The 27,438-nt window shown below is 43.7% G+C and overlaps 2 long non-coding RNA genes across 3 annotated transcripts; one reads left to right on the forward strand and one right to left on the reverse strand.

The window, feature by feature from the left end:
- Nucleotides 1–8,394: 8,394 nt before the first annotated feature.
- LOC123001746 (uncharacterized) lies at nt 8,395–15,452 on the forward strand. Its single transcript, XR_006410988.3, has 3 exons — nt 8,395–8,565; nt 13,241–13,415; nt 13,944–15,452. It is a non-coding gene; the product is annotated as an uncharacterized LOC123001746 (long non-coding RNA).
- On the reverse strand, nt 9,933–27,221 carry LOC125283627 (uncharacterized). 2 transcript variants are annotated; one of them, XR_007191558.2, is made up of 4 exons: nt 27,088–27,221; nt 19,619–19,715; nt 13,865–13,991; nt 9,933–13,174 (listed from the first exon to the last, which is right to left on the reverse strand). It is a non-coding gene; the product is annotated as an uncharacterized LOC125283627 (long non-coding RNA). The 2 variants fall into 2 exon arrangements; XR_008958983.1 differs by lacking the exons at nt 19,619–19,715; nt 27,088–27,221 and adding an exon at nt 14,843–15,190.
- Nucleotides 27,222–27,438: the final 217 nt, after the last annotated feature.

A 27,438-nucleotide genomic window follows, 5' to 3' on the forward strand; every position in this document is an offset into this window, starting at 1 on the left:
TGGGGAGTCCAGCCTCTTGCCACCCAGGTTCTTACCCCAGGACCTCTGAACACCCACTCATCCCACTGAGTCTTCCACCCTCCCCAATCCTCTCTCCCACCTCCCAAAGCCTTTCACTCTGCCCTCCAGAAGCCCAGAGGTTCATCTGCAGAAACCCCTGTATCTCCAACTTCATCTCTGGCCTACCTTGTCCCTCTACCCCGTCACCCAGCGGTGAGGAAGCATTTTGGAAATGTCAAGTGTTAGTCGTGGGGGACTGGGTGCTGCTTCCGCCAGGGCGCTAGGATTTGCTGCAATGAGCATAACGTTCCTCGATGAAGAATTGCTCTGTATTCTGCCAGACAGTCATGTGATTTAGGAAACTGTTTATAATAATCTGACGCTAGAATTGAACTCTTTTACATAGAAACCCAAAGTCTTTTTCACACTATTTTTAAATACACTGAATTTTCCAGAAATAAGACTTCCATGTACACGGAGGGAACATGTTTGGGGCACTTTCTAAGGTTGCACAGCATTTTGGAGACTCGCATCCGGGACAGCCGCACACCTCTGACCAGCTGCCCACGGAGCTGTCAGGTTCACAGGGTTCCCTCGATGGGTTCCAACAGCGAACAACTTGGTTAGGCCTTTTAGTGATGTCATGACCAAACATTTTTACAGGTCAAAATAAAATATCTTACGATAAGTTACTTTCCTTTTATCTTGGCATTCTATTACAGCTAGGGAGGTACAAAATATTTGTTACAAAAGGAGAACACTGAGCCTCCCAGCAACAAGCTCCAAGCTTACCCCTGTAGCTCTTGCAAGTGGAGACTGATTTACTCTCATCCCTCTCACACAGGGTCTCAGTGTCCTGCATTGTTGTCTCCAGACCATGTCTGCTATTTCCTTTAGTAAACATCTCAGTTCTTTCTGAGAGCATGCCTTCAGACTAGCACCCAAGACCCCGCCTCGGTGCCCTCAACTGCTGACTCACAGGTCCTGCCCCTTCATTTACTGATTTTTAGCACCTGGCTCAGTCATCCTCCTACCAATACTTCCGTCATCATTCCTGGGAACTTCAACCTCTACAAGGACATCAGCCATCCCTTGGCTTTGCAGTTTTTTGATCTCCTCTTTTTCCACCCCACCTTAGCCATTGTTGCCATGGTTATACTCCGGGTCCTCAACACCACCAGTCACAGCACTACTACACAGCAATATCACAGTTTAAAGCCTCCACCCTCTCTGACAACACCTCATGTCCTTCCAGCTCACTTAGTCTAGTATCCTCCCTCTAATGATTCTTAGACCTCAATGAGACCTCCAATTCATTGGTCCCATCATTTTTCCTCTTTCTCTCTCTCTCTCTCTGCCTGTACTTCTGCCCCATTCCATGTCTTTACCTTTACCCTTACTCTTTACCAAGTTTTGATCCCATTGTACACAATTTTATACACACACACACATCTCTATAAATATCTAACTCCTTTGTCACTTGCTCCCTTCATTGTATTGTCCAACAAAGCTCCAATCCTAGTTACATATCCTACTTCCTGCTGAATGTAGCTGGGAAAAACACGCTATCTTGCAAACTGGTCTAACTTTAAATTTATGACAAAACTTTCAAGTAGGCATTCAGCTGTCCAAATTGATAATACGATCCTAAAATAGGTCCCTAGGAAATTGACTTTCTCCCTTTCTAAGTCAACTGTCTCACGTTTTCTCCTTGCCTCACTTTTTTTTTTTTAAAGATTTTATTTATTTATTCGACAGAGATAGAGACAGCCAGAGAGAGAGGGAACACAAGCAGGGGGAGTGGGAGAGGAAGAAGCAGGCTCATAGTGGAAGAGCCTGATGTGGGGCTCGATCCCAGATCGCCGGGATCACGCCCTGAGCCGAAGGCAGACGCTTAACCGCTGTGCCACCCAGGCGCCCCCTCCTTGCCTCACTTATTCATTCTTACTTCTTCACTCTTATTTCATTGACAAAACAGACCAAATTTGATGAGAATCACTTCATTGTTCTACTATTAAATCTAACAACGTGTATGAACCTGTGTACAACTATTACATTTTTACAAATGTAAAATGGATGAAGCGTACATATTCCGTTGAAGACCCCCCGCAACTCCTGAACTGATTACCATCACCTCTTGCCTACCTAAAGCCTTTTTCCCCAGAATTAACCCCCTTTCCCATGAATCATTCTTCTTCTTCTCATTTCCAACAGTCTGCACACTTACTATAATACGTTCCCCGCCCTAGACTACATCCTTCCCCAGCTACACTTTATTTTTCCTTTTTCTCCTGCTCACAGCAAAACCCCTCCAAACGTGTCCCTGATTGTCTCCATTTCTTCACCTCTAGTTCTGTCTATAAGGCATCTCGTCAGGATTTCATCCTCACCACACTGCCAAAGCAGCTCCTATTAATGTTACCAACAACCTCCAACTGGCTAAACCCAGTGGGTTTCTCTGTCTACTGTCTTATTCCACCTCTCAGGAGCATTTTACCCCCTCTGTCACTTCCTTCTTAAAGCAATTTTCACTGCTTCCGGGATGCCACACTGTCCTGTTTTTCTTTCTACCTTAGGGGCCGCTCATTCTTAGTTCCCTTTATTGGGTGCTTCTCTTCTGCTCAACCTCTAAGTTAAAGTCTCCTAAGTTGAGCCTAATGCCCTTCTTTTCTATCTACCCAGAGATCTATGGCTTTAAATGCCACCTGCAAGCTTATGACTCCTGATTTTATATCTCTAGTGCCAACTCCTCTCCCAGGCTCAAATGCATGCCTCCCGCTGCTTATTCAGTATCTCTTAGGGGGCTGCCTAATAGGCATCTTGAACTTAGCATGACCAGCACAAAACACTTGGTGTCCCCCTCCCCACCCCTAGTCCGCTCCTCCATGAGCCTTCCCAGTCGCCTTTATGGCACCATTATTTGGGTAAGTAGGGGTCCTACCTATCAAAACTGTTCTTTACAATGGGAAATACAAACATGTAGCACCTCTCCGTTGTCCAAGGTACTCTTGCAAATGTGTGCCACTGACCGAGGCACAGACCACAAGTGAATCCAGCCAATCGGAACTCACGTGCAGATACTCACAAAGTTGTGTATTACCTAGCTGTTTTAGGCATCTGATGCTGTGGATAACAAACCACCCCAGAAGTAGGTGGCTTAAAACACAATACTCATGTATTTGCTCACTATTTGGCAGTTTCGGCAGCTCATGGTACAAATGGCTCAACTCTGATCTCTAGGCACCTGCTGGGGAGCTTGCCAGGGGCTGGAGACATCAGCCTCCGAAAAGGATTCACTCACAGGCTTAGCAAGTTGATGCTGGCTATTCAACTGAGATCATCAGCTGGTGACTTCCATTCTCCATTGAGTGCGCTTCTCCCAGAAGCTTCTTGGATTTCCTCACAGCAAGGTGCATTCTAAGAAGAAGGAAATAGAAGCTGCCAGTCTCTCAAAGGATAGTTCTGAAACTGTCACAAGGTCACTTCATTGTATGCCGTTGGTCAAATCATCACAGGTCCAGCCAAAGTCCTAGGGGAGTGGATAAGTACACTCTCCCACTTAGTGAGGGGCAGTGACGAGGAATCTGGGCCATCTTTAATTCACTACACCAGCCCTTTGAACTGAGTAGCTGACGTGTAGTTGGTTTGGTTCCTCGGAAACAGCGATGTGCTGGTAGATGTTGAGCAGCTGACCGGACTGCCCTGGGAACGTGGGGGCTGTGGTGCCACACTCCCACTGGTTCCCCAACACATGGACCACGTACTGCACCCCAATGGAGGTAGACTTTAGGCAGAGGCGGGAGGTGGGGAGAGGTGGGACCCCTGCCATGTGAGCAGTGACAGAATCTCACACGTCCCTGTCTTAGCCCCTCCTTCAGCAAGAGCTGATACTGCACCTCTGACTTTTCGACTTCCCCATCTGTAAAGCAATCTCAAAACTCGTTGCCCTTATAACGGAAGAGCTTTCTAAAATCCTATATGCCAAAATACGGGTTCTGTCATCTCTACTTTCTTAAACCCCAGAAGATCCCTCCTCCTTCTAAATACACACTGTCATTGTTCTCAGTTAAATGAATAGGAGCTGGAGCAGGAAAGAGGAACCCTGCTCCCTGGCAGAGCCCTGGGGTTGATGAAAGCGTTGACTCCGTGGGTCAGAGGAACACGTCCCCAGAGACACCCTGTAAAAGTGCACTGAGAAATCAGAGTTGAATCAGGTGTCAGAAGACCCATTGAGCCTTGTAAATGGTTAAGGGAAGGCTGTGATCAGCAGAGAGAAGGGCTGCTCAGAGATCAAAGGCACCATAGAGCAAGAGACAACCCAAGTCAGCCGTGAATAATAGCTTGTTTTCTTCCTCGAGGAGCAAACCGTGCTAGGGCTAAAGCCAGACCCAACACACTCAGGCTCATCAAATGCTGCAGGGAGCGCTTATATGGAGAGGACGGTAGGGGAGGGGTGTGGTAGAAAACCAGTCTATACGGTCCATAAACATTCATTAAATCTCCTCTGGAGCTGTGAGGAAAGTGGTGAGAATTAGGCTCTCCATTTTACAGCCAAAAGAACTGACGTTAGATGAGGTAAATTGTTGAGACACTATTAAGTAGATGAACAGAAGCAAAAAAACAAAAACAAAAACAACCCCCCCCCAAAACCCCAAATATTTTATCCCCCTCATCTATCCATCAGAGAATGTAACCTTTATCTTACATGATGGTTACCTAGTTACTTTCAGTCTGGGGAAAGATCTGAAAAATGAAAAATCGCCTAATCTGTAAGCTCTCCTGGGAAAAAAGCAAGAGAGATAAGAGGTTTTCCTATCAATGGAATACCGAGACTGACTTGTGCTAGGAACCCAGCCAATTTATTACTTCTTTCCCATTGTGAAGAAGTACTATAAATGGACACACTAAGCCCTAAAGAAACTGGTTAGAGGGGAAAGAAAAATCAAAACCCAAGTGTAGAAAGACAGGCAAGTAGGATCAGTTTGCTGGGTTTCCATCCAAATCCTCCTAATTATGCGTGAGGCTTGGCTGGCAGCTTGACATCAGCGAGGCTGTCCCCAGGCTCTCTGGCTGAGCCTGCGCTGAGTGGGTAGCAGGGCACCAAATCAACCTTCTAGAAGCAACTGGGTTTTCTGTCCTTGTGCCCAAAGGAGACCTTTCCAAAAATCTAAATGTATTCTTCTCTTTAGAATTACTCCTTCAGAAGAATGTCCAAGACCCAGTCACTCTTTGTTCCTGCTTACGCACAGCTTAATGCAGTCCCTCCCCCCTGCCCTTGGCCTTGTCCTCTTCCTTTTCCTACTGACCCCACCCAGAAAGGACTGTATTTCATTGTCTGTAGCTAACTCAGTCATGCTTTTTGCACCAAGGATCGTTTGGAAGGAAAAAAAGTTTTAATATTCGGTGGCATTTACAGAAACATCTGAAAGAAATCTAGCGGACCTCGGTTTTGCTGTCCTCTCCAAGCAAGCGTAAGCCAAGAGAGACTTTCTCGACTGTGGGTAAATGTTCGAGGCATGCAGTTACTCTCTGCTTGTTCCCTGCAACTTCTCCTGTTTCACCCCCGCCCCACCCCTGGGCAGCAGAGGGAAAAGGGAGCTCCGGGTCCATGCCCTCCTCCCCTCGGACTGACCCTCAAGGAGGGAGGGAGGTGCGCCACCGCACGCTGGGAGCCCACGCATGGGCAGATTCCCAGGCTCTGGACAGTGCCCGGCTCTGCCCCTCCTCTTCCTCTGTGTCAGCCCCTTCTGCTTTGCCAAACCAGCTGGCCGCACCTGGACATCTCTGTCACTCTGCTCCCTCACTCTGCCTGGCCAGAAGCCAGCTTGGCATGATGCGTGCTGGGGTCTGTGCTCCGCTGCGGGCAGCCAGCTGGACCTGGGTGGGGGTGGGGAGGACTCTCACGGTGCTGCCAGCCCCACCAATGCCTGAAGCAGCAGACTACGCTCTGGCTTCACCTAACTTTTTACCCGGTGTAAGCTAATCTTCAGGCTTTCAGGGAGCTCGCAGTGTGTGCCCTAACCAAATGAATGAGCCTATTGCAACGTATTTCTATTAATGAACGGTGTAGCTGGGTTTGTATTGGTGGGCATATCTATGGACCAAAGCGGATGTTGTCATCTGCATAATGTCTTTAAAATGCGATTATGAGTGGTAGATGTTTTTCAATAGCCTTCAACCCATTTAAGGTTCTGAGACTTTCCAAAGTTCATGTCATCTCTCATAGGTCTCCACAGAGCCACGTTTCCAGGGACCATATTTACACTTTGGTACGCATTGCAGCAGGACACCCAAGTCCTCACCTCCTTATGTGGAGCCTTACTTGGTTACAAACAACAGAAAACTAAATCTCCTTACGTCAGCAGCAACAGGGAATTGTATTGGAAGAGATTTGCGTCGCTCATAGAGCCAAGTGAAGAATGTGAAGGAAGGAAGGAACAAGGTGGTGCTGAGGCCCTGGGTTGCAGGGGGCCACCAGCCTCTCCAAATGCATTGCCTTTGTCCTGTGCATTCGTGTTCTATTGCTGCCGTAACAAATCACCCCAAACGTAGTGGCTGAAAGCAAAGGAAGTTTCTTAGTTCAGGGTTCTGTGGGTCAGATGTCTGGATTGGTTTGACTGGGTGCTCAGCTCAGTGTCTCCCAACGTCAAAATCAAGGTGTCACCCATGCTGGGCTCTTATCTGGAAGCTCATTTAGGTTGTTGGCTGAACACATTTCATTGCTATTATAGGACCAAGTTCCCTGCTTCCTGACCTGTGTCAGCTGGGGGTCTCCATCAGCTCCTAGAGGCCACTGCAATTTCTCTGCATATGGCCCCTTCCAGCTTCAAGTTGACAACAGGGTGTCAAATTCTCCTCATGCTTCCGATTTCTCCAGCTCCTGCTGCTTTTGAGAGAACAGATAGTTAGATCAGGCTCACCCAGATAATCTCCCTATCTTCAAGTCAACCCTGCCACATAAAATAATAATCATGGGAGGGATATCTCATCATCTCATCATATTACAGTTTGGGGGGGAGGGAATTAGAAATTCTGCCAAACACTGTTTGACTCAGCTCCAATAACTTTTTGTCCTTGTCTATCTGTGTCATGTTTCAAGCTCTCAAAAGAGAAACTCAGATTGGCCAGTCTGGGTCAGATGTCCATGCCCATTGTCAATCAGCTACGACCAAGGGACAGGGTCATATAGAAGAGGGGTCAGCATCTGGATATCAACAGCTCTGGGACAGGGGAAGATGGTGGGGAGATGGCGAAAATCATGAGAGGAATCCTTCTTGAAGAGGGACATAAGGAAGTGACAGTATGAGAAGAGAAGAGGGCCCCATGCTGCACAGCTGGAAGACAAGCCCCCAAATTAGGTAGAGAGTCTAAGAGGAACACGAGCACGGTTTACAAGCTCATATTTTGTCCTTGTATTTTGCACCTGGGTTAAAAATCTGTGATGTTGACACTGTTGCAAAATAGAACTGTGGTTGTTTTAGTTAACAAGTACATCTCTGAGAGTTGCCTTTTCCTCTGAAGAGTTGGGATGTGTATGCTCCCCTATATTTCTCTCCAAGGGAGAGGGTTTAAAATAGTTCCCCCACATAGGAAGTCTATAGAGAGCAACCCAGAACCATGTAGATACCTTTTGGGGGTTTTCTAAAGGTATTTTTGAATCCTTTTTACCACTCCAAAGAAAATTAGGATTTGGGGGCATCCTCCTGATTTTAAAGGCTTGAAAACCCGCCCTTAGCCAAAAATAATGGCTCTCTTTAAGGTGATTCAACAAGGCTCTTGGAGAAAAGACCTTAGGAATGAATCTTTGATAGGTACTTCTTCTGAGGTCGATGGGGATGAATGAATGCCTCACTTGCGCACAGTAGCACTCTAACTGTTCAAAGTAAGAAGACGTCACTGAATGATATGCCTCGTTGGACTCATTTGGGGAGAAAACAAATGTGCAGTTGGCTGCATCGGTCTCGTGCCCACTTTGGGCAGAATTCACTGGGAGAATCAGAGAGATAGGAAAGAATCAAAAGAGACTTCGGGATACAGGAGGGGGAAACAGGACCCAAACAAATTATGCCTGGAACTGTGTTTTACTTAAAATGAAACAGAGCCTCTCCAGAAGAAGCGATGCAAATCCTGTAAGATTACAAAGTCACAATGAAATTGATTTTTACTCACTTTAAAAGTTTACGTGGCCTAGTACCCTGTACTACAGATGTTCGCATGAGCTCCTAGAGAATCAGACCTCCAGACTTTCTGTGCTTCACTTCTCACCACGAATCTGTTCCTTGCATAAGTCATTCCTCCTGCCCAGAAAGCATTCCTTCATTCTTTTAAACTGTTTTCCTTCCTGTCTTCAAAATGCTTCTGAAATGATTTGTTCCTTCCACCCCCATCACCTGCCTTCCTGTTTGTTATTATCCTCACTCCCCGGGGACTATTCTGGTATCAGCCATAGCTCATGACCCACCTTCTCATCTCAGGTAAGGCAGACACACAGCTCCACCAGCCCAGGGCCTGGTCTCATCCTGAGAGGAGTGAGAAGGGCATCGAAAATGCCTTCACTGATACTGGGTGGGTATTCTGTTTTTGTCTTTGTTCTGCCAGTTTGAGAGACCAAAAAACCCATCTTATGTATTATTAGTTCCTAATGATTTTACATGGTGGTCAAGGAAGGCGGCCTGAATAACTCACACTGAGGGCAGTTTATTGAAGAGTGTGGCTTACCATACGGTCAGATTTGTTCCGCACACCACGGATATTGGGAAAGTACGGGTATATCATTTTCCATACAAAGTTTTCTGTTTGGCTAGTTAACAAATTTATTGATGATTTTATTCAAATCCTCTAAATCCTTTTTTTTATCTAATGATCTGTCAAAAATCTTTTTTTTACAATTTTAATTGTGACAAAATACTCATAATATAAAATGTACCATTTTACCCATTTTTAAATGTACAGTTCGGTGGCATTTACCACATTCACATTGTGGTACAAATGTTGTCACTGTCCATCACAGAACTCTTCATCTTGAAAAACTGAAACTCTGTCCGCATTAAACAGCGATTCCCCACCCCCCCTCCCCTCAGCCCCTGGCAACCACCATTTGATTTTCTGTCTCTGAGTGTGACCACTCTACGTACCTCACATAAGTGGAATCATACAATATTTGTCTTTTTGTGACTGGTTGATTTCATTTACTATAACATCCTCAGGGTCATTTATGTTGTAACATGTGTCAGAACTTCCTTCCTTTAAAGGCTGAATAATATTCCTTTCTCCATAAACCTACATTTTGTTTATCCATTCATCCATTGGTGGGCACTTGCGTTGCTTCCACATTTTGGCTTTTGGGAATAAGGCTGTATGAACATTGGTGTACAAATAGATTTTCAATCCCTGTTTTCAGTCCTTTGGGTTTATGCTCAGAAACAAAATTTCTGGATCATATGGTAACTCTTGTTTAATTTCTTGAGGAACCACCATACCGTTTTCCATAGCAGCTGTGCCATCGTGCATTCCCAAGAACAGCACACAAGGGTTCTGGTTTCTCCACATCCTCACCAGCACTTGTTATTTTGTTTTTCCAATAGTAGTCATCCTAATGGCAGTGAGGTGGTCTCTTATAATAGTGATAGCTCAAAGACCTTTTTAAAGGTAAATTAAATTTTTCCATCACAAACTGTGGTTTCATTCTTGTACTTTAGTAATCAATTGTGTTTTATATATTTGATACTACGGAGGGTTTTGTGTACAAAAGTTAATAACTGTTAGGGTACCTGAGTCGGTTAAATGTCTGACTCTTGATTTTGGCTCAGGTCATGATTTCAGGGTCTGAATCAAGCCCCCTGTGTGGGGCTCCACACTGGGTGTGGAACTTGCTTAAGATTTTCTCTGCCCCTCCCTCTACCCCTCCCCCGCACTCACATACACTCGAGCGCATGCGTATCTGTCCTCTCCCCCTCGCTCTCAAATAAATAAATAACAGCTAATAACTATTACATAGTCATTGTTTTTTGGCATCTTTTTGCCCAGAAAATTACTCTCATTACTTGGAAAATTGCTTCCTATATTCCAGCAGAGACTGAAGACAGAGGTTCACTTTGCTGATCAATCCCTGAGGCTTGTGGCCCATCCCATCGTCTTTCATTCATTCTCTATCTCAGATAGAAATTAACACGAACACTCCAATCTTGAAAAGCGGTTACACACCACCTGAACCCTGCAATAGCAGAAAAACAGGCTGCCTGCTGTCGAACTATTACTGCCTCTAACTCCACATGAGCCTGCTCCTTGGATTCTGCAAGGTCAAAACCAGAAGTAACCTGCACCCTCTTTCTCCTCCTCATCTTCACTTGCTCAATTGTCCAACAGTCAGTCAATAAATACAGCAGCATAGCCAGTCCTTGTGCCGCGTACTAGAAACACAGCTATGGACAAGTTATACACAGTTCCTGTTTTCATGGATCATACAGCAGAGAAGGGAAACATTACATAAATAATTGCAAATAAGATAAGTCCTATAAAAGAGAAGGACAGAGTGTTAAGTAGCAGAGAAGAGCAAGCTCTAGGCTGGTTGAGGAACCAGGGAGACCATCCCTGAGGAAGTTCCCTTTCAGCTGATGCTATAAAGGATCAGGCATTCAGCAGGCACTGAAGAGCCACCGAAGACTTGCGCCGTTAGCAGCGCGGCCCCTGGAACTGGGCTGCAGGTATTCTTACCACGCTCTGGTGCTTTAGCAGCTGGATGACTTTAGGGGAGTTATTTAATTTCTCTGTAAATAATAGTTGGCATAGTTACTTAATACGCACATCAGTTTCTGGCACATAGGAAGTACTCCGGAAATGGTTATTATTCAAAAGCGAGCGTGCGCGCCTACCGTACTGGGCGCTATGGTGGAGGCGGAGAGCATCACGGTAAGAATACACATAGTCATTGTCTTCACAGTCCCCGCCTCGCAATGATTCAACGTACAATTTTTTGGCTTTATGATGGTGCAAAACTGATATGCATTCAGTAGAAACCATACTTTAAGTTTTGACTGTCGATCTTTTCTCTAGCCAGCGATTTGCGGTACCACCCTCTCTCGGGATGCTGGTCAGTCAGCGAGCCCCGCTCCCAGTCAGCCGCGCGATCGGGGTAAAGGAGCAGTAAACTTACAACGAGTCCGTACCCATACTGCTACTCTGTTTTTCACTTTCAGTACAGTATTCAATACATCACAGGAGATAGTCAACACTTTCATAAAATAGAATTTGTGTTAGCTGCTTTTGCCCAACTGTATGCTAATGTAAGTGTTCTGAGCACGTTTAAGGTAGGCTAGACTAAGCTATGTTTAGTGGCTTACGTGTATTCAATGCATTTTCAACTTATAGTAATTTCAATTTATAACAGGTTTATTGAAACATGTCATAAGTCAAGAAAGATCTGAATTAAAGGCATGTGAATGTACCTTGACAGGAAACAAACCTCCAGAAAGATTTCATTAGACAGTTTTTTTGTTTGTTTATTTTTTTGTTTTAGAGAGAGAGAGAGACAGACAGACAGAGAGAAAAAGAATTTTAAGCAGGCTCCACGCCCAGTGCAAAGCCCAACGCGGGGCTCAAGCTCACAACCCTGAGATCATGACCTGAGCCAAAATCAAGAGTCAGATGCTTAACCGACTGAGTCACCCAGGGAGCCCTAATATGAGACAGTTTTTATCTAAAGTCTCTAAAATGCCCCTAATCCTTTGGCTCAACAATTACACATCTGGGAATTTGTCCTAAAGAAATAAGTACGAATGTGTGCAAGTTTTAGCTATTTCTTGTACTGAAATGTTGAGAGCACCTAGGTGTCTCACAGGAAATCAGTTAATTATGATACAGTGTATATGATGGCATGTGATGCAATCATCAAGAAGATGTAGAGAAATTCTATTTGGTGACATGAGATGAGACTTAGTATCATGCATGTGAATACGTTTTGCTAATAAGATACACTAATTCATAGAAAGCAAGGATGGAAGTATTTAAACCAAGGTATTCAGTTAACTGTCTTTTGGCAGACATACCAATTAGGGACCAATAGGAACCAACTCTGGGAAACTTGGTGGAAGGGGAAGAATTTACTGAAAAGAGCTGCGGTAACTCAGAGAAAGGAAGGAATAGCTGACTAACCAGGCTTTGGGTAGGACAGGAACTAGTTGGATCTGGCATCCAGGTAATAGAAAGGAGAGGACAGTTTTTGCTAAGCTATGCCTTTGGTAGAAGGCAACTTGATGTGTGTGTGTGTGTGTGTGTGTGTGTGTGTGTGTGCTTCTGTATTCAACCTGCTCAGATCAAGATCTCCAGAAAGAGAGTCTGATTGATCTGGACTGGATCATGAGGCACATGCTTTGCAGTTCCGGTGATACTGCATACAGTGGGAAAGCCACAGTGCTCCAGAGGAAGAAGCGGGGGAAAGGTGAAATCAACAGATATTCTCTATATATTTTAATTCTACTGTAATAGACAGGTACTGCTTTTATAACAAGGATTTTTTTTTTTTTAATTTGAAAAACCTCAGAATGCAGATAAGTTGCCAAGTTCCCTGAATGGGCTACTTTACAACCTGTTTTCCTCTTTTATATCCCACTACATCATCTACAACAAATCTCATTCCCATAACCCCACACCCACCCATGTACCTACTTTTCCACGTGAATTACTTTTATGTGATTATTAGTAATATAACAACAGTATGACGAGCATGTAACATTACAAACAGGCGCATTTCAATAATATAATGACAAAGAATGAATGCACTATGCAAAGTTAGGGTAGAATTTTGCAAAATAATCACTAAAAATTATAGCAAGCATTTACTAAGGGCTTGCTCTGTGCCCCTGGACTGAGTCCCTTACTTACGCTATGTCACTTTAATATAAAATACATGACTTGACAAAACAACATTTCCTTCTCCAACACAGCATTCTTAGTAGCTTCTATCTTTTCTGAAAAATAGATTCTTTCTCTTCCAAGAACCTCAAGGCATTCCATTCGCATCAAGTAATTCATTTAAATTCTCTCACCATCCCTAAGAGGAAAACACGGGATTGGATATTACTTATCTTTCTGTAGAGCTGAGGAAGCCACAGATATGTAATTTCCTCAAAGTCGGTCGACTACTGGTGGCATCTGGACATCTCTCCATTTATTAAAGCTGAAGGCATTGAGAGAACAATTCTTTTATTTAATAGACATATTCTGTGGTTCTTCTTTGTATCAGGCTTTCGTGCAAGGAATTAAAGACTGATTCACGCCCCCACATCCCTGCTGTGAGCCCGGGCGGCGTCAGTTACCAGGAACAAGGCGGGCGCAGTCCCAGGCCCCAGGCCGGAGTGGCCCCACCTGTTCTCAAGCTCACAGTCAGAGGATGCACTGGGGGAGCGTTTGCAAGTGAGGTATGTAGCTTAAGAAACAGAAGGGAAAGTTACATCTGAGGAATTGGAAATATGCATGAAAATACCGACGTGACAAAAAAATGCAGTCGATGCGCACAGTGCAAAGGAACTCTGAGGAGCCGTGTGGGGGGGGGGATCTATGTGGAGGATGGGGATGTGAGGAAGCAGCGTCCACAGGCGGAGATAACAGGGGAAGATTGCAGGCCACCTTGAGAGGAGCTGCACCTTGGAGGTGGGGGGGGAGCGGGGGAGACAAACTTGCAGGGAGGGGGAAGGAAATAAAAACCCAGCCTCATCCTGCGTCTTCCCCTGGTCTCCTGGCAGATCTCCTGTTAGCCAGGCCAAGGAGAGAGGGTGTCTGCTGATACTCTCTAATGGGTCTCCCTGGGATGGGCGCAGGTGGAGGAGGGTGGGCGGTGAATCTGGAGGGCTGAACAGAAGACACCCACCACTTCAGTTACGCTGCTAATTTGCATTCCTGGACAGTCCTTTGGCCTCTTTGGACATAAGCTTCTTTACTGTTCACAGGAAGGCCTCATTCTGGTCAACTCTAAGGCATCTCCCAGGGTCGGCACTCTATGGAGAAAGAAGAGTCGGGTCTGAATAGACTTGCATTAAGAATTAGGGAAGGGGACGCCTGGGTGACTCAGTCAGTTAAGCTTCTCTCTTCGGTTCAGATCATGATCTCAGGATCTTGGGATGGAGCCCTGTGTCAGCCTCCCTAATCAGTGGGGAGTCTGCTTCTCCCTCTGCCCCTTCCCCCTACTTGTGCTTTCTCTCTCTCTCTTTCTCATGCACGCTCTCTCTCTCTCTCAAATACATAAATAAAATATTTTTTTAAAAAAAGAATTAGAGAAGATTTCCTTCTACCATCTACCAAGAAGCATTCTTTCCCACCGCCTGGGCATATGTGTTAAACCAACTTAATAGGAACCCTCTTGACTGGCAACTGGAAGAATCTACATTAAATGACAAGAGATCCATGGACTGTAGCTCCGGGATCCTGGTGTGCACCTCGGGGAAGCCCGTCTCCCTCTTGTTACCGTAGTCAGGAAGCAAAGACACAGAAGGTCCTATCTCCCCTGTAAATGTGACTGCTATTTTTAATCCCAAATAATGGAGGAGCAAAGAGATGAAAGGAGAAGGGAAGATTATCACCATCACTAATGAAAGTGACGGCTACCAGCTCGTCTAGGGATGCTTCGTAGTAATTATCACCGAGAAGAAGTGTAAGACTCTGGCTGGTTGGCCGGCAGACAGGGGCTGAGTAAAGGGATTGATGTTTAGACTGGGGAGGCTGCATCCATGTGAAGCCAACTGGCTCTAATGGGCCGTCTGCCGTCCGATACAGAGCGTGGTTCATTCATTAATGCTGAGTGTTTGCCAGGGACTGATGCACACGTTAACTGAAGAGGATAAGAACTTACCAGTGTAAAAAGAGAGAAGGGTTGCTTCCCTCATCAAAACCAATAAGATGTCATGGCTCATTTTATCCATGAATTCTAAAATACTTGCAGAGTTGCACACTCCGACTTCTTGACCTGAACAGACGGGAGAGGTGACATGTTGAGGAGATTAAGCAGGGGGCATTGGAGCCAGGCTGCCTAGGTTCTGTCCCTCATGTCAAGTGACCCTAACAAGTTACTTAACTTTTCTGCAGCTTAGTTCCTCATCAATGAAATGAAGAATTGTGCCTTCTCATAAGACTCTTCTGAGGATTAAAGTATTTACTGAAGAGCTAATAAAGTTAAGAAAAGTAGAATAATACGTAATATACAGACAGTACTATATGTGCTTAATAAAATAAATATCACAATGGGAAGTCAAAGAATAGAATCCAGAACCTTCAAATCTATATCTCTGGTGTATTACACAGTTGCCTTAAAAAAAAAAAAAATGGAGGGGCACCTGGGTGGCACAGCGATTAAGCGTCTGCCTTCGGCTCAGGGCGTGATCCCGGCGTTATGGGATCGAGCCCCACATCAGGCTCTTCCGCTATGAGCCTGCTTCTTCCTCTCCCACTCCCCCTGCTTGTGTTCCCTCTCTCACTGGCTGTCTCTATCTCTGTCGAATAAATAAATAAAATCTTTAAAAAAAAAATGGAAAAGACAAAGGTAATTCTTATTGGGTTCAAACAAGTTCCTAAGTAAATTTGAGGGGTATTTGCTATTATGTTTTTTTTAAATTTTTACAGAAGTTAATGAGTGTTTGGCCTATGGTTTTCATCTATTGCAGTTGTCACACGTTAATATTTAATGTGCATTTAAATAGACACACATATATGGGCCAAAGTTCTCCAAGTGCATAAGTTACTCTCTGAGGAGTATCATTTACTTGTAGAGAAAGAGTAATATATCTGAAAGCACGTTAAGGTTTTGATTCTCAGCCTTTTTTGGGAGACCGTGGATACACCTAGTTTTGGGGTATATTTCAACATCTAGACAGGAAACACTATCTCAGAGTATTAGGAGGATCAAATGTGTTAATGCAAGCAACACACTTAGAATAGTGCTTGGGACATCATGGTCAACACTCAAAAAAAGTATACCTCCAATGTCCCCTCCCGGGTTAAATGATGTCAGGGCACTTGTTTGCTCACAAAGGAAAGGAGTGACTGACAAATCAGCCCAATGAGCAATTCTTCCAAGGCTGAGAAAACAAAACTGCTGTAACCATGAGGAATATACATACAAGAATTGCTAATGAAGAGCTTGCTAACATCTCCTTGGATCCCACCACCATACCTGGGCTCTCACATAGGTGCTACAGCTCAGGGCTAGGTTGGGCACTCCTGCCTCCGCTAAATGGAAGCTTCCTGAAGGATCTCCAGAGGGGTCAACATGATGGTCCCTGTACTCTGAGTGTTTGGCTCCACTCAAATCATACATGGTACTCAGGTTTGCAAATCTAGAAAGAATGAATCAAAACAGAAATAGTCTCTGCCCCAGAGGCAACCACATTATAAAAAGCCAGAGTTGCCAGAATCATTTACTTTATGATTTCTCATTTGTTGAGCCCTTTATCTAAAACAAGCCTTGGCGTGTTGTTCTTTTTCTTTTAAGAGAAACTCGGTCACTGCAATGGCCGCTGGCAGCTTTCCTTCAAAAAATTTTTTTCCTAATCATCCTGATTATTACTCTTGGCCATATACAATTGCTGCATTGCATTTGTGTGTGTGTGCGTGTGTGTGCGTGTGCGGGCATGCGTGCGCACAGCACTTTATTTCATTTAAATAAATGCCTTGTTATCATCTTAAACTGGTCTGTATGTTGTTCTTATATTTTAGGGGATTTAGAAGTTAATCTTTTTTTCTTTTTTCATTTTTTCTGTTAAACCAGTCAACCTGATCTTTAATTTCCATGGCCTGGAAGGCTTTGGAGAATAGATAATATCTTTAGCGTCAGTCAGGCTAAATCAGAAATTCACTCATCGCTGATGCAGGACACTGAGAGGAAAATTGCCTGTCTGAAATTTAACACTGAGTAAAATGGGGGAAATAGTCCCTGAGAATCCATACTACACTTTGATTTTCACCTAGAATTTTTAACCCCAGTTCATACTACCAAGTTAGTCTGAAAATCCTTGGGCTGAAACCGAAGCAAGCGGCTTTTAAAATAACCAAGCAGAGTTTGAACAACTAAATAGAATTTCTAGGAGTGAAAAAGAGAATAACTAAAATTACCAACTCAATGGATAGGTTTCAGAGTAAAGAAGACACAGTTAAAGAGAAAATTAGAGAACTAGAAGCTGAAAAACTGATCTAGAATAAAGCACAAAGATACAAAGAGAAGGAAAATAAAGAAAAGAGGTTGAGTATGGAAAATACAGTGAGAATGGCTAACATACATCTAATCAGAAGAAATGCAAGAGAAAGAGAGAATGGTGGGACGAAGGCCATATTTGATGAGGAGTTTCAGAACGAATAAAAGACAATAAAAGAGGAATGAGAAAAAATAATCAATCCAAAAGAAGGCAAGAAAGGGGAGGGGTGGGCAGAGGGAAACACGGAAAAAGTGAGACACATAAAGTATAAAATGAGGTTAATAATAAGTCAAATATATCAATAATTATTGGACTAAATGTTTCAATAAAAAGACAAAGGTGATAAACAAATTTTTAAAATTTTTATTTATTTATTTGAGAGAGAGAAAGCACTAGCAGGAAGAGGGAGAAGCCAACTCCCAGCTGAGCCTGAGAGCCTGACGTGGAGCTCGATCCCAAGACCCTGGGATCACGGCCTGAGCCAAAGGCAGACGCTTGATCAACTGAGCCACCCAGGTGTCCCCCAATAAACCAAATTTTTTAAAAAATCCAGTTACATATTTCTAACCTGAGATTCCTCTAAAATATAAGAATAGAAAAAAAGTTGAAAGAAATAAAAAAATGTATGCCAGGCAATTACTAATCAAAAGAAAGCTATGCTATTAATCTTACCAAAATACACTTGAAGGCAAAATCATGTTTTCCTATATACAGGAGAAAGGTTAAATTCACCTGGAAAATATATAATTCTAAATGTTTGTGCACCTAATATCTCAAAGTATAGAAAAGAAAAATGGATAAAATTATACAGGAAAATAGATACATTTTACAGTCATGGCAAGAGAGTCAGTAATCAATAGATCAAGCAAGCAAACAAACAAAAATCAGTAAACCTATAGAAGATGTGAACAAGCGATTGGGAAACTCATGTATAGAACACTGCGCCCAATCGCTCTTTCAAGCCCACAGGAGGAGTTACAAAACTGATCACATAATGGGCCACTGAAGAAGTCTCAAGAACTTTCAAAGGACTGAAACCATAAGGACCATATTCTCAGATCACAGTTCCCTTCCTCTTGAGTATGGGCCGGATTTGGTGACTCATTTCTAACACACAGGAGAAACAAAAGCAAAAGTGATGGTGTGAGATTTTGCAGACTCAGACACACAAGGCGCTATGGCTTCCTGGGTTCTCTCCCTCAGGACCAGTCTCTCTGGGGGAAGCCAGCTGCCATGTTGTGAGGACACCTGAGGAGCCTGTAGAGAAGTACACACTGTAAGGAACTGAGGTTTCCGGCCAACAGCCATGTGAGCCGCCATCTTGGGAACAGATCCTGCAGCCCCATGTGAGCCGCCATCTTGGGAACAGATCCTGCAGCCCCCGTCTAGCCTTCAGAGACTACAGTTCTGGGTAACACCTTGACTGCAGCCTAATGAGAGATTCTGAACCAGGACCACTTAGCTAAGCAGCTCCTGGATCCCTAACCCACAGAGACTGTATGAGACAATGCTTGTTGTTTCAAGCTGCTCCATTTGGGGGCAATTTGTTACCTAGCAATACATAACTAATACAATAGGGGTGGAGTTCCTGGTCTACCTATTCTGAGACTCAGAACAATAACAAGATACACACACAAATTAGAGAATAAGACCACATACAATAAAGTGCTAAAGCATGTACTGTAGGAAACAAGACTGTACATAGAGAGGATCATTCTAAAGTATGAAAAATAAGCTAGAGGAGGAAGATACCAATTCTCCAAAAAGAAAGTAGAGGTGAAATTCAGTATTGCATTCATCCACGCAACAAGTAAATTGAACCCCAACTATGTGCAATATGCTGGGCTGGGAAATGGAGCGTTTGTAGCTCAGTATTGTAGCAATGATTCCTGCCGTCAAAATTTCACGGTTTCACGGGAGAGAGAGACAAGGTTAACAGAGTTTACATCGTGAGTGTTAAGTGCTGTCTGATAGTACCCTACAATTTCTGGAGAGTAGGGAAAACTTCCTAGATGAAACAGTATCTAAACAGAAACATGAACATTGGGGTTGCATTAGCCAAGACACGCAGAGGGAGGTGAGGAACAGTGTTCTAAGCCAAGGAGACAGCACGTGCAAAGGCAGGAAGTCAGAAAGCAGAGCACATTAAGCGTCCAAACGAAAGTTCAGGATGTCTGCAGGCTTGAACTGAGAGAGTCCGGGGTGGGGAGAAAGACTGGAGAGGACAGGGAGGCTGGATCCTGCAGAGCTGGGAAGCGCTTTCAAGTCTGCACTACACCAAGAGCAAGGGGGAGCCACCAAAAGATTTTCAACTCCTAAGTCTGGGTCAAGTAAGAGGTGAGAGCAGCACCCTTGGAAGGTGCTAGCCGGTTTACCAGGCCTTCAAAGATTCCCCATCTCCTAATCCTAATGATTAATCCCCAGGTAAATACCATGAACACCTTTGTAAGGAAGACGCCACCGAGGCTCTAAGGGCTTTCTTGCCTCGCACAAAGTCGCGCCCAGGTCATCAGCGGAGAGCTGCAGCTTGAAAGCGAACTGGAAAAGAGGAAGGAGGAAGGGAGTCAAGAAAGGATGGATAGGTAGGGAACCAGTATGGCAGGACCTCACAAAGAACAGTATTATATTCTGAAAGCCAACTTCAACTCTCTGTGATTGTAATAGACTTTCTTTAAAAAGCAATTTGCCTTTCTATAGGGCTGTGAAGTGTGGGAATGCGTGTAAGACCCACTGTAATTACAGAGAACTGGAAAGAACTCTGACAGGTTCCTGCTGCTTTCTTTATGCTCCCATGTGCCCCTCGAAGTTTATCAGCATCCCTGATCTGAATTACCATGATGACAATGCACAAGTGATAGATTGCGCCAGATTTTGCGCCCATGGTAAGTGTGAGATTCCCCTGTGGGTGAGGCCAGCGGTGCTCCCCAGGGCAAGAGTGGCCCCCTGCCCTGAGGCCCTGCCTGCCTCCCGACTTCTGTACCCTGAGGAGTGCTCCTGCCCTCTGTGGCAAAGAAACAAAAACAGAAGCATGCCTGCTGAGCAAAAAGACATTTTGAAAACCCTAACTGGAAAAAAAAAAAAAAATCCTTAGATGCGTTCCTGAGAGTGCTGTTTATCATTTTCTCCAGGCCTTTCATTTACATAATTTACCTAAGTATAAATTCTCAATTACTTTCCAGAATTTCCACCGAGAGGCTTACAAAACAGCAACGTGAAATTCATTTGTAACAAAAACTGTTGTAATGAGTAGCAGATTGTCCTTACACCAAATCAAATGTCTGGGTACATGTTTGAGGTTTTCCTTTTTTTAAGTATACTACTTTTCATTTGTCTTTAATATTTTAGTGGTAGGAGAGGAAGAAAATTAATATCTACCATGGGAAATAGGCAAAGGCTGAGAAACATGAAAGAGAAGAGGATAAAGGCAGATACATCTTCCGAAATTTGATGGATCTGTTAATACGTAGGCTAAAGGAAAATGCAAATAAAAAATGAGTTCGTTTGTAATGAAGAGATCTCTTTGATACTACCTGAACCCTGTAATCAATCTCTGTCACAGAATCACAAAACAATGTTCAATCAGACTGTATGTGCCTCAAAATGTCAGGCAATAGAAAGTATGTGGTACCACTTGGAGGCTAAAAAATTGAATGTGGACCTAATGAAGCCTCTAGACCTGCTTACCCATTACAGGAAATAGAGGACTGAGGAAGGAGTTAAATGACACCACAGAGAAGCCATAAGCTAAATCCAAAATATGGCACATTCTTCAGGACAAATGACTTGTTTTCTGTCACAAATCAATAGCACGAGAAGAAAAAAGAGGGTGGGGGCAGATTGATAGACACTTAGAAGACATAGAACAACCAAATACACCATGTGGACCTTGTTTTCATCCCAATTCAGATGAACCAACTATAAAAAGACACCTTTGAGAAAACTGGTACATTTGAATATGGTAGAGGTGACACGGGCCATTAAGGAGTGTTGGTGAATTTTGTTAGGTGTCATAATGGCGTGGGGCTGGTGTTTCTTTTTTTGTTTGCTTGTTTGTTTTTAATCCCTATTGGTGGAGACACTAAAATTTGTACTGGTGAAATGATATGATACCTGGGATTTAGCTTTAAAATACTGCAGGACCATTTTTAAAAGAAGGCTAGAGGAAACAAGATGGACAAAACGTTGGTCTGGTTGAAGCTGGTTATGGCATGCAAGGGTTCACTGTATTATTCTCTCTATTTTTGTGCATGTTTGAAATTTTTCATCATTAAAATTAAGGGGACAAATGAACTCACTTAAAGATCAATTTCTGTGACAGGGCATGGCCATATGGTGGTTTAATCTCATTTAGGTCACTTATAAACTAAGTGACCTTGGAAATAAAGACTCTTGGAGCCCAACAAGACCTCAGGGGTTATTTTTTCCCTTGAATTGCAGATGAGAAAGTTGATGCCAAAGTTGAGTGATGTAGGACATCCAGCCCATCTTAGCCAGCCTGTGGATGACTGGGAGTAAAATCCAGATTCTCAATCCAGTTTTCTTTCTTCTTAAACATGTAGCAGACCAGTTCCTTAGTCCTCCTGGAGCTCAGTGTCTTTCTCCCTAAAATGAGAGCACCACTACTTACTTTACCTAATTCATTCGCAGCTACCCTGGGGAGGGGAGAGGGGCTTTGCAAAACTCTTCACAACTGTAAGAAGTTGTTCCTGCATTTTCCCATTTACCCAGGATGGATTGGCAAAACTCCGAGTTCAATGAAGAAGGGGCTGCGAGGGGAGGGGTGGTGGTGGAGAGTAATAGAGAACAACAGAACACCAGATCGGCTTTCACGATGCCAAGACAGATTCAGTGTAACCTCCCCACGAATGAAACACGATGACTGGCAGAGGAGAGACAATAGCTCCAAACTCAACCTGCCAGAGAAGACAGCCCATCTTGCATGTTTACCTGAGAGAAGCGCACAGAGGGGGCCTGCCACGTGACAGGAGTTGCCCTGGGGGGTACTCCCTTGTTCCTCTCTGGCAAAGCCTTTGCCCCGAAAGCCATATGGCTCCCTGCTGGGGGCCCAGGCACAGTAGTGAGCCTGCCAACCAGGAGGTGTGACTTCTCTAATTGGCAAAGTCTGTTCAAGTGTCTGGCCACCAGCTGACAGACGCCAATGTTGACAGTGGGGAGGGGGACTCCGACAGCGTGCAAGGGGGAGGTGGAGTGCATGATGTCTGAGGCGGAATTCTCCCATTACATTGACTCATCTTTTTCCCTTCCCCCATCTTTGGAGTTGAGGAACACCAGCCACATAATTGGCTGTTCGGGTGAAAGACATTACAGTAAGAAAAGTCAGATGCCCTCTCAGGAACATCTGTTCTGCAGAGTGTCTACAAAAATAACTCTAGGCCCATGAGAGACAGGCTGAGGCTGGGGAGTCCCAGAGGAAGGGAGGAGGAGGAAACACCAGTGGAGAATTTGCTGCTTGACCAAATCTACTATTCCAGGCTGGCAAGCGATGGATGATGGTGATGGACAGACCGAGCCATGTTTCCGAGGGCAGCAGAGGAAGCCTTTCTTTCTCTAAAACTTGTGCCATGATTCCAAACACTTGGACAAGAGAAGGCCTGCATGGAGTGCAAAGAGCCTGGAGTGGGAATCCAACAGCTTCTCTTCTTTCATTTATTTTGTCATTCGACAGACATTTGCTAGGCACAGCCTCCATGCCAGGTGCAGATTAGGTGCTGGGATCCAAAGATAATGTGAAGACTAGGAAACGAAGAGTTTATAGACTATTGGGAGACACAGAAAGGAACAGAGTTTTTACAATATAGCTAAACCCTGGTTTCTGCAGAGGCATCGAAGTCAGACACGAGTGTTTGAATCTAGGCTCTTCATCGACTTGCCAGGTGACCTTGTTCCAGCCACCTAATCTTCCAGAGCTTTTGTTTCCTTACCTGTAAAACAGGAAGACAGCTGCTTTTCCCTTTTACAGGAGGCTCAAGGGAGAGCGTATCCATGAGAGATTTGTAGCTGTGTAAGGTTGCTTTACTAATGGTGTTGTGGCTTTCTCTATGTAAGGAAGCCTTCAGATTTCTAGAAAATTATGGATCAGTTTGGTCTCTATTTTCTGAAATGTGTAAAACTTCACAAAAGAGAAAAGAATCACTTGACAATGATTCCCCACATAAAAAGAGATACCTGGAAGAAACCGTTGTTCACTTGACATGTCTCAAGCCATGGCAACGGCTGCCATATGATTAGTATTCACTTCATACCAGGCACTGTGCTACGTGTTTTACACACATACACACATCTCATTTCATGCCTAAAATAGTCCACTGGGTTAACTTTATTATCATCACTTTATGGCTGAGGCAATCGAGATCCAGAGAAGTTAAGCAACTGGCCCAAGATCACACAGCTAGTAAGCAGAGGTGCCTCAGTTCAAACACAAACCTACCCAACTCTGCAGTCCTCGCGTTTAAGCCCCAGACTGCACCATCTCCACTGTTGGTGGGAAAAGACAAAATTATGACTCCAGGAAGCCAGCAGAACAATGCACGGAACCACGAGGAGATAGGGCTGGAAGAAATTCTCAAGATCATTTGCTCTTTCTCTGCACCCTAACCCACTTTATATAGGAGAAAAACAGGTCACAATAAGGTGAAGTATGCTCCCGGGAAAGGTTCCCTGTAATCCCAGCATCTTCCCACCATATGGCATGACCCTGGCTACTGGTCACTGATCAGGAAGAGGGATTTACAAGGGGTGACTTCATAAGGACCAGAGCAGTCAAGGCTCAGAAGCTGACCATTTCCAGGCCTCTCCTTCCTGAATCATCTCCTCTAATGCCCAGCCTCCCACCTGGCTTTTCAGGAAAGCATACTGTCAGCCAGTGGTTCTCAAACTTTGGCCGGCTTCAGAATCACCTGGAAGGCTTGTTAAAACCCAGACTGCTGGGCTCCACCTGGAGTTTCTGCTTTGGGAGCTTCAGGAAGGGGGACAGAGGGTGAGAATCTGAATTTTTATCAAGTTTTCAGGTGATGCTGGTGCTGCTGGTCTGGGGACCGTGCTTTAAGAACCGCAGGCATATAGCACTGGTCTTGAAGATGTGCAGGCATTTGAACTGACATTTGGTCAAAAACCACTGGTTGCTTGCTACTATCTAGTCTCCCCTTCTTCTCCAGTAATAGAATCTGATTATTCAGCTGAGCACGTAGCTGACCAAAGTAGAGGCAACATGTTCTAGATCCCTTGCAGCTGAGTGGGCACTCGTAGACCATGTGATCAAGTTAGAGCTGCCCGTACATGCGGTCGTGATGTGTGCTGCCCATGCGCTCAGAAGCACGTGGCCGGCCTTTCACCCATGCTGGCTGGAATGCAGACATGGAGAAAAGTCACCCTTAGACTACATGGAAGGAGTAGGGGCCACTGATAACTTCTGGAACAGTGTCATTAACCACCTTGGACTTTTATATAAAAGAAAAACTATATTTATACTACCGTTACTTTAGATCTCTGTCGCTTGCAGCCCAACCTATATTCTAACAGATGCAGACATACCAACAAATATCTTAGAATGCCAGAAAATAAGGTAGACGGGTAGATCACTAGAGTAGCTAATAGATCATTGAAGGAGATTGTCAGTCAACAGAGCCCAACGTGCAATAAGACACTTGATCTGGAGAGCGGCTTACACAGATAGATCACCAATCAACTTCACTTGACTTAGCCAAGGTTTAACTTTGCCAAAGTCATCTAGTTGTTTTTAAAGATTTCATTTCCATTTACAATTATAGAAAGTGTTCCTCATTCATTTTATTGCCCTGCCCTACATTATACCTATAATCTTCCTAACTTGGATTGTTATCTGATACACAATTATGTTTCTAAAAGACTAGAATCTCAGCCGATGATTTAAAATAAAAGTTAAATGGATATAATTTGTGTTTATTTTTGTCTTATTGAAACCGAATACTATAGAAGTGTATATTTCACAGGGATGATTTGAGCCAAGTAGATGGAGTTTCCCTTTAAATACCATCTTTGAGGAAAGCATACGCAGATGAGACTATAATTGTCCGAGGAAGGAAGGAAAGGGAAAAGGTCAGGTTTCACCACGGCCAGGTTCCGTTCCTACGGATTCACTTGCATCCGTGTGTTACTTTCCAGAACCGTGGTCCCTATATCCTTTTGAAAAAAAATCAAGAGTCAGAAGAAGTAGCCAAAATCAAAGCACTTCATGCTGATGAATAACAAGAAACTTTATACATTTCTGTAGCATCTCGGACTTTGCACAGCATTGCACAACAGACTATCATATCCCCAGATGACAGAAGCCAGAATTTTTTTCCCTTTTTAAATAAACTGCCAAAAGTGATCACCCACAACTACATGAAGTAGCTGGCTGATGGTGCCACGTCGAAGTTTTCGAGTAATAAACTTGTTTACAAGTTTGGTTGTTAGCTAGCTCCCCCTCAATAGCATATAGCCCATCTTATTTGTTCTAAATTGGATTGGTTTGGATTTGGGCTGAAACCTTTGCATAAGCTGTTTTCTGACCCTTCTGCCTATTCTTAAAACCTACAATAGTGCTTGACATATAGACGGAAAGAAAAAGGAAGAAAGAAAGAAAGAAAGAAAGAAAGAAAGAAAGAAAGAAAGAAAGAAAGAAGGAAAGAAAGAAAGAAAGAAGGAAAGAAAGAAAGAAAGAAAGAAAGAAAGAAAGAAAGAAAGAAAGAAGAATGAACATACATAGACACAAGCAGGAATTGAGATGAACAACCTGAAATTCTGAGCATCCCACAATGCAATGTACCTTATGGGGGCTTACACAGCTGGTTGAGAAGAATCCCACCTTTTCCTTTGTAATTAAGTCTTCAGCAGAGCCACAAGGTGATTAAAAGTGACCAGGTACATGGCTGGCATTTAGTTACATGGAGTAATTATGAAGCAAATGTGTATTTACAAAAGCCATTGACAATACTTATGCTATGACAGAGTATCCATGCTAATTATAATCCATGAGCAGTACATAAGAATATATATTTAAAGGAAGATACTAACTAAGCAGTTTCAAAATCATCTTCAAATTTCAGCCAGGATGTCTCTTGCAACACCCGCTGTGATTTCATCAGATTCTAACTGTAACTTTCAAATTAGACTGTGACCATAGACCTCCCAAAAGTCTGATGTCATCGATGGCAGAAAGTTTCACTGCTCTGTGAATGGTTACTTAACCAACTAAAAATAAAGTGTTTTTTACAACCTTGGATATTACAGTGACTAGAGAATATCTAAATCTGTTTTTATTAAGGTTTGGAGAAAATAAATTAGTGGAAGGAAGAGACGTGATGGGGAGTTAAGGGAAAGGAGGGTGGGTTAGGCTCAGCCCCGCTGGGAAGATGGCCGAGGCCTCCCACGATGCATTTCTTCATCGTGACCGTCAGAGATGAACCTAGGACGGCTGTAGAGGCATCTTTACGTGTCTTTGTGATCAAATTATGAGTAAGAAAGTAAGTTGCATAAGAAAACACTGCTGAAAGTCATTTCAAGAAGGTACCAGTTCATCATGAAAATTTTTTAAATAAAGAAATTAAAGGTTATTCGGCTAGAAGATACCACTCTTCTCACATGTGCCTTGATGGTTAAGCAACAGGCACAGCAAAGCTCATCCTGTTCCAAGAAGATGGAAAACAAGAAGGCTAATTACAGGATGTTTTAAGAAATAATACTCGAGCAATTTTTTTTTATTTGTCAACTTGATTGCGAGCCATAAAAAGTGATTAAAATCCTTATTGTGCTGTAATTTCTTTATAATTTGGTATTTTTAGAGTCATGTTTCCAAATGATAGCATCTAAGGGACTCTCAGAATTTAAATGCAAAATTAAAAAGCACTCGTACAACAAAACAAGTACTTACCAGTAGCGAGTTAATATCAACGTGAGATAAAGCAGGTTTTGCATCTCATCAGGTGATAAGCAGTTAATGATCTCAAAGCAAGAAAGCTTTGGAAATGTGGCGCTTTTAACCAGGCTTGCGCTGGTGACCAGTAGCTGTAGGAACCCAGCATCTGGCTGAGCTCGCAAATATGTAGGAGCTGAGCCAAAAGATACAATCTTGGACGGGGACCCGGTGCTCTTAGGCGCTTGTAAATGCTGACCGAACAGATGAACGAATGAGTGATCAGGTATGGCGCAGAGATCATTGACCCAGGGGGTGAAAGGATTTTAGAGGCTTCCTAGGCAGTTGGTGATGGATAGTTCCGAACTC

Source organism: Ursus arctos, unplaced genomic scaffold, assembly GCF_023065955.2.
Source record: "Ursus arctos isolate Adak ecotype North America unplaced genomic scaffold, UrsArc2.0 scaffold_13, whole genome shotgun sequence".
In the NCBI taxonomy this organism is placed as follows: Eukaryota; Metazoa; Chordata; class Mammalia; order Carnivora; family Ursidae; genus Ursus; species Ursus arctos.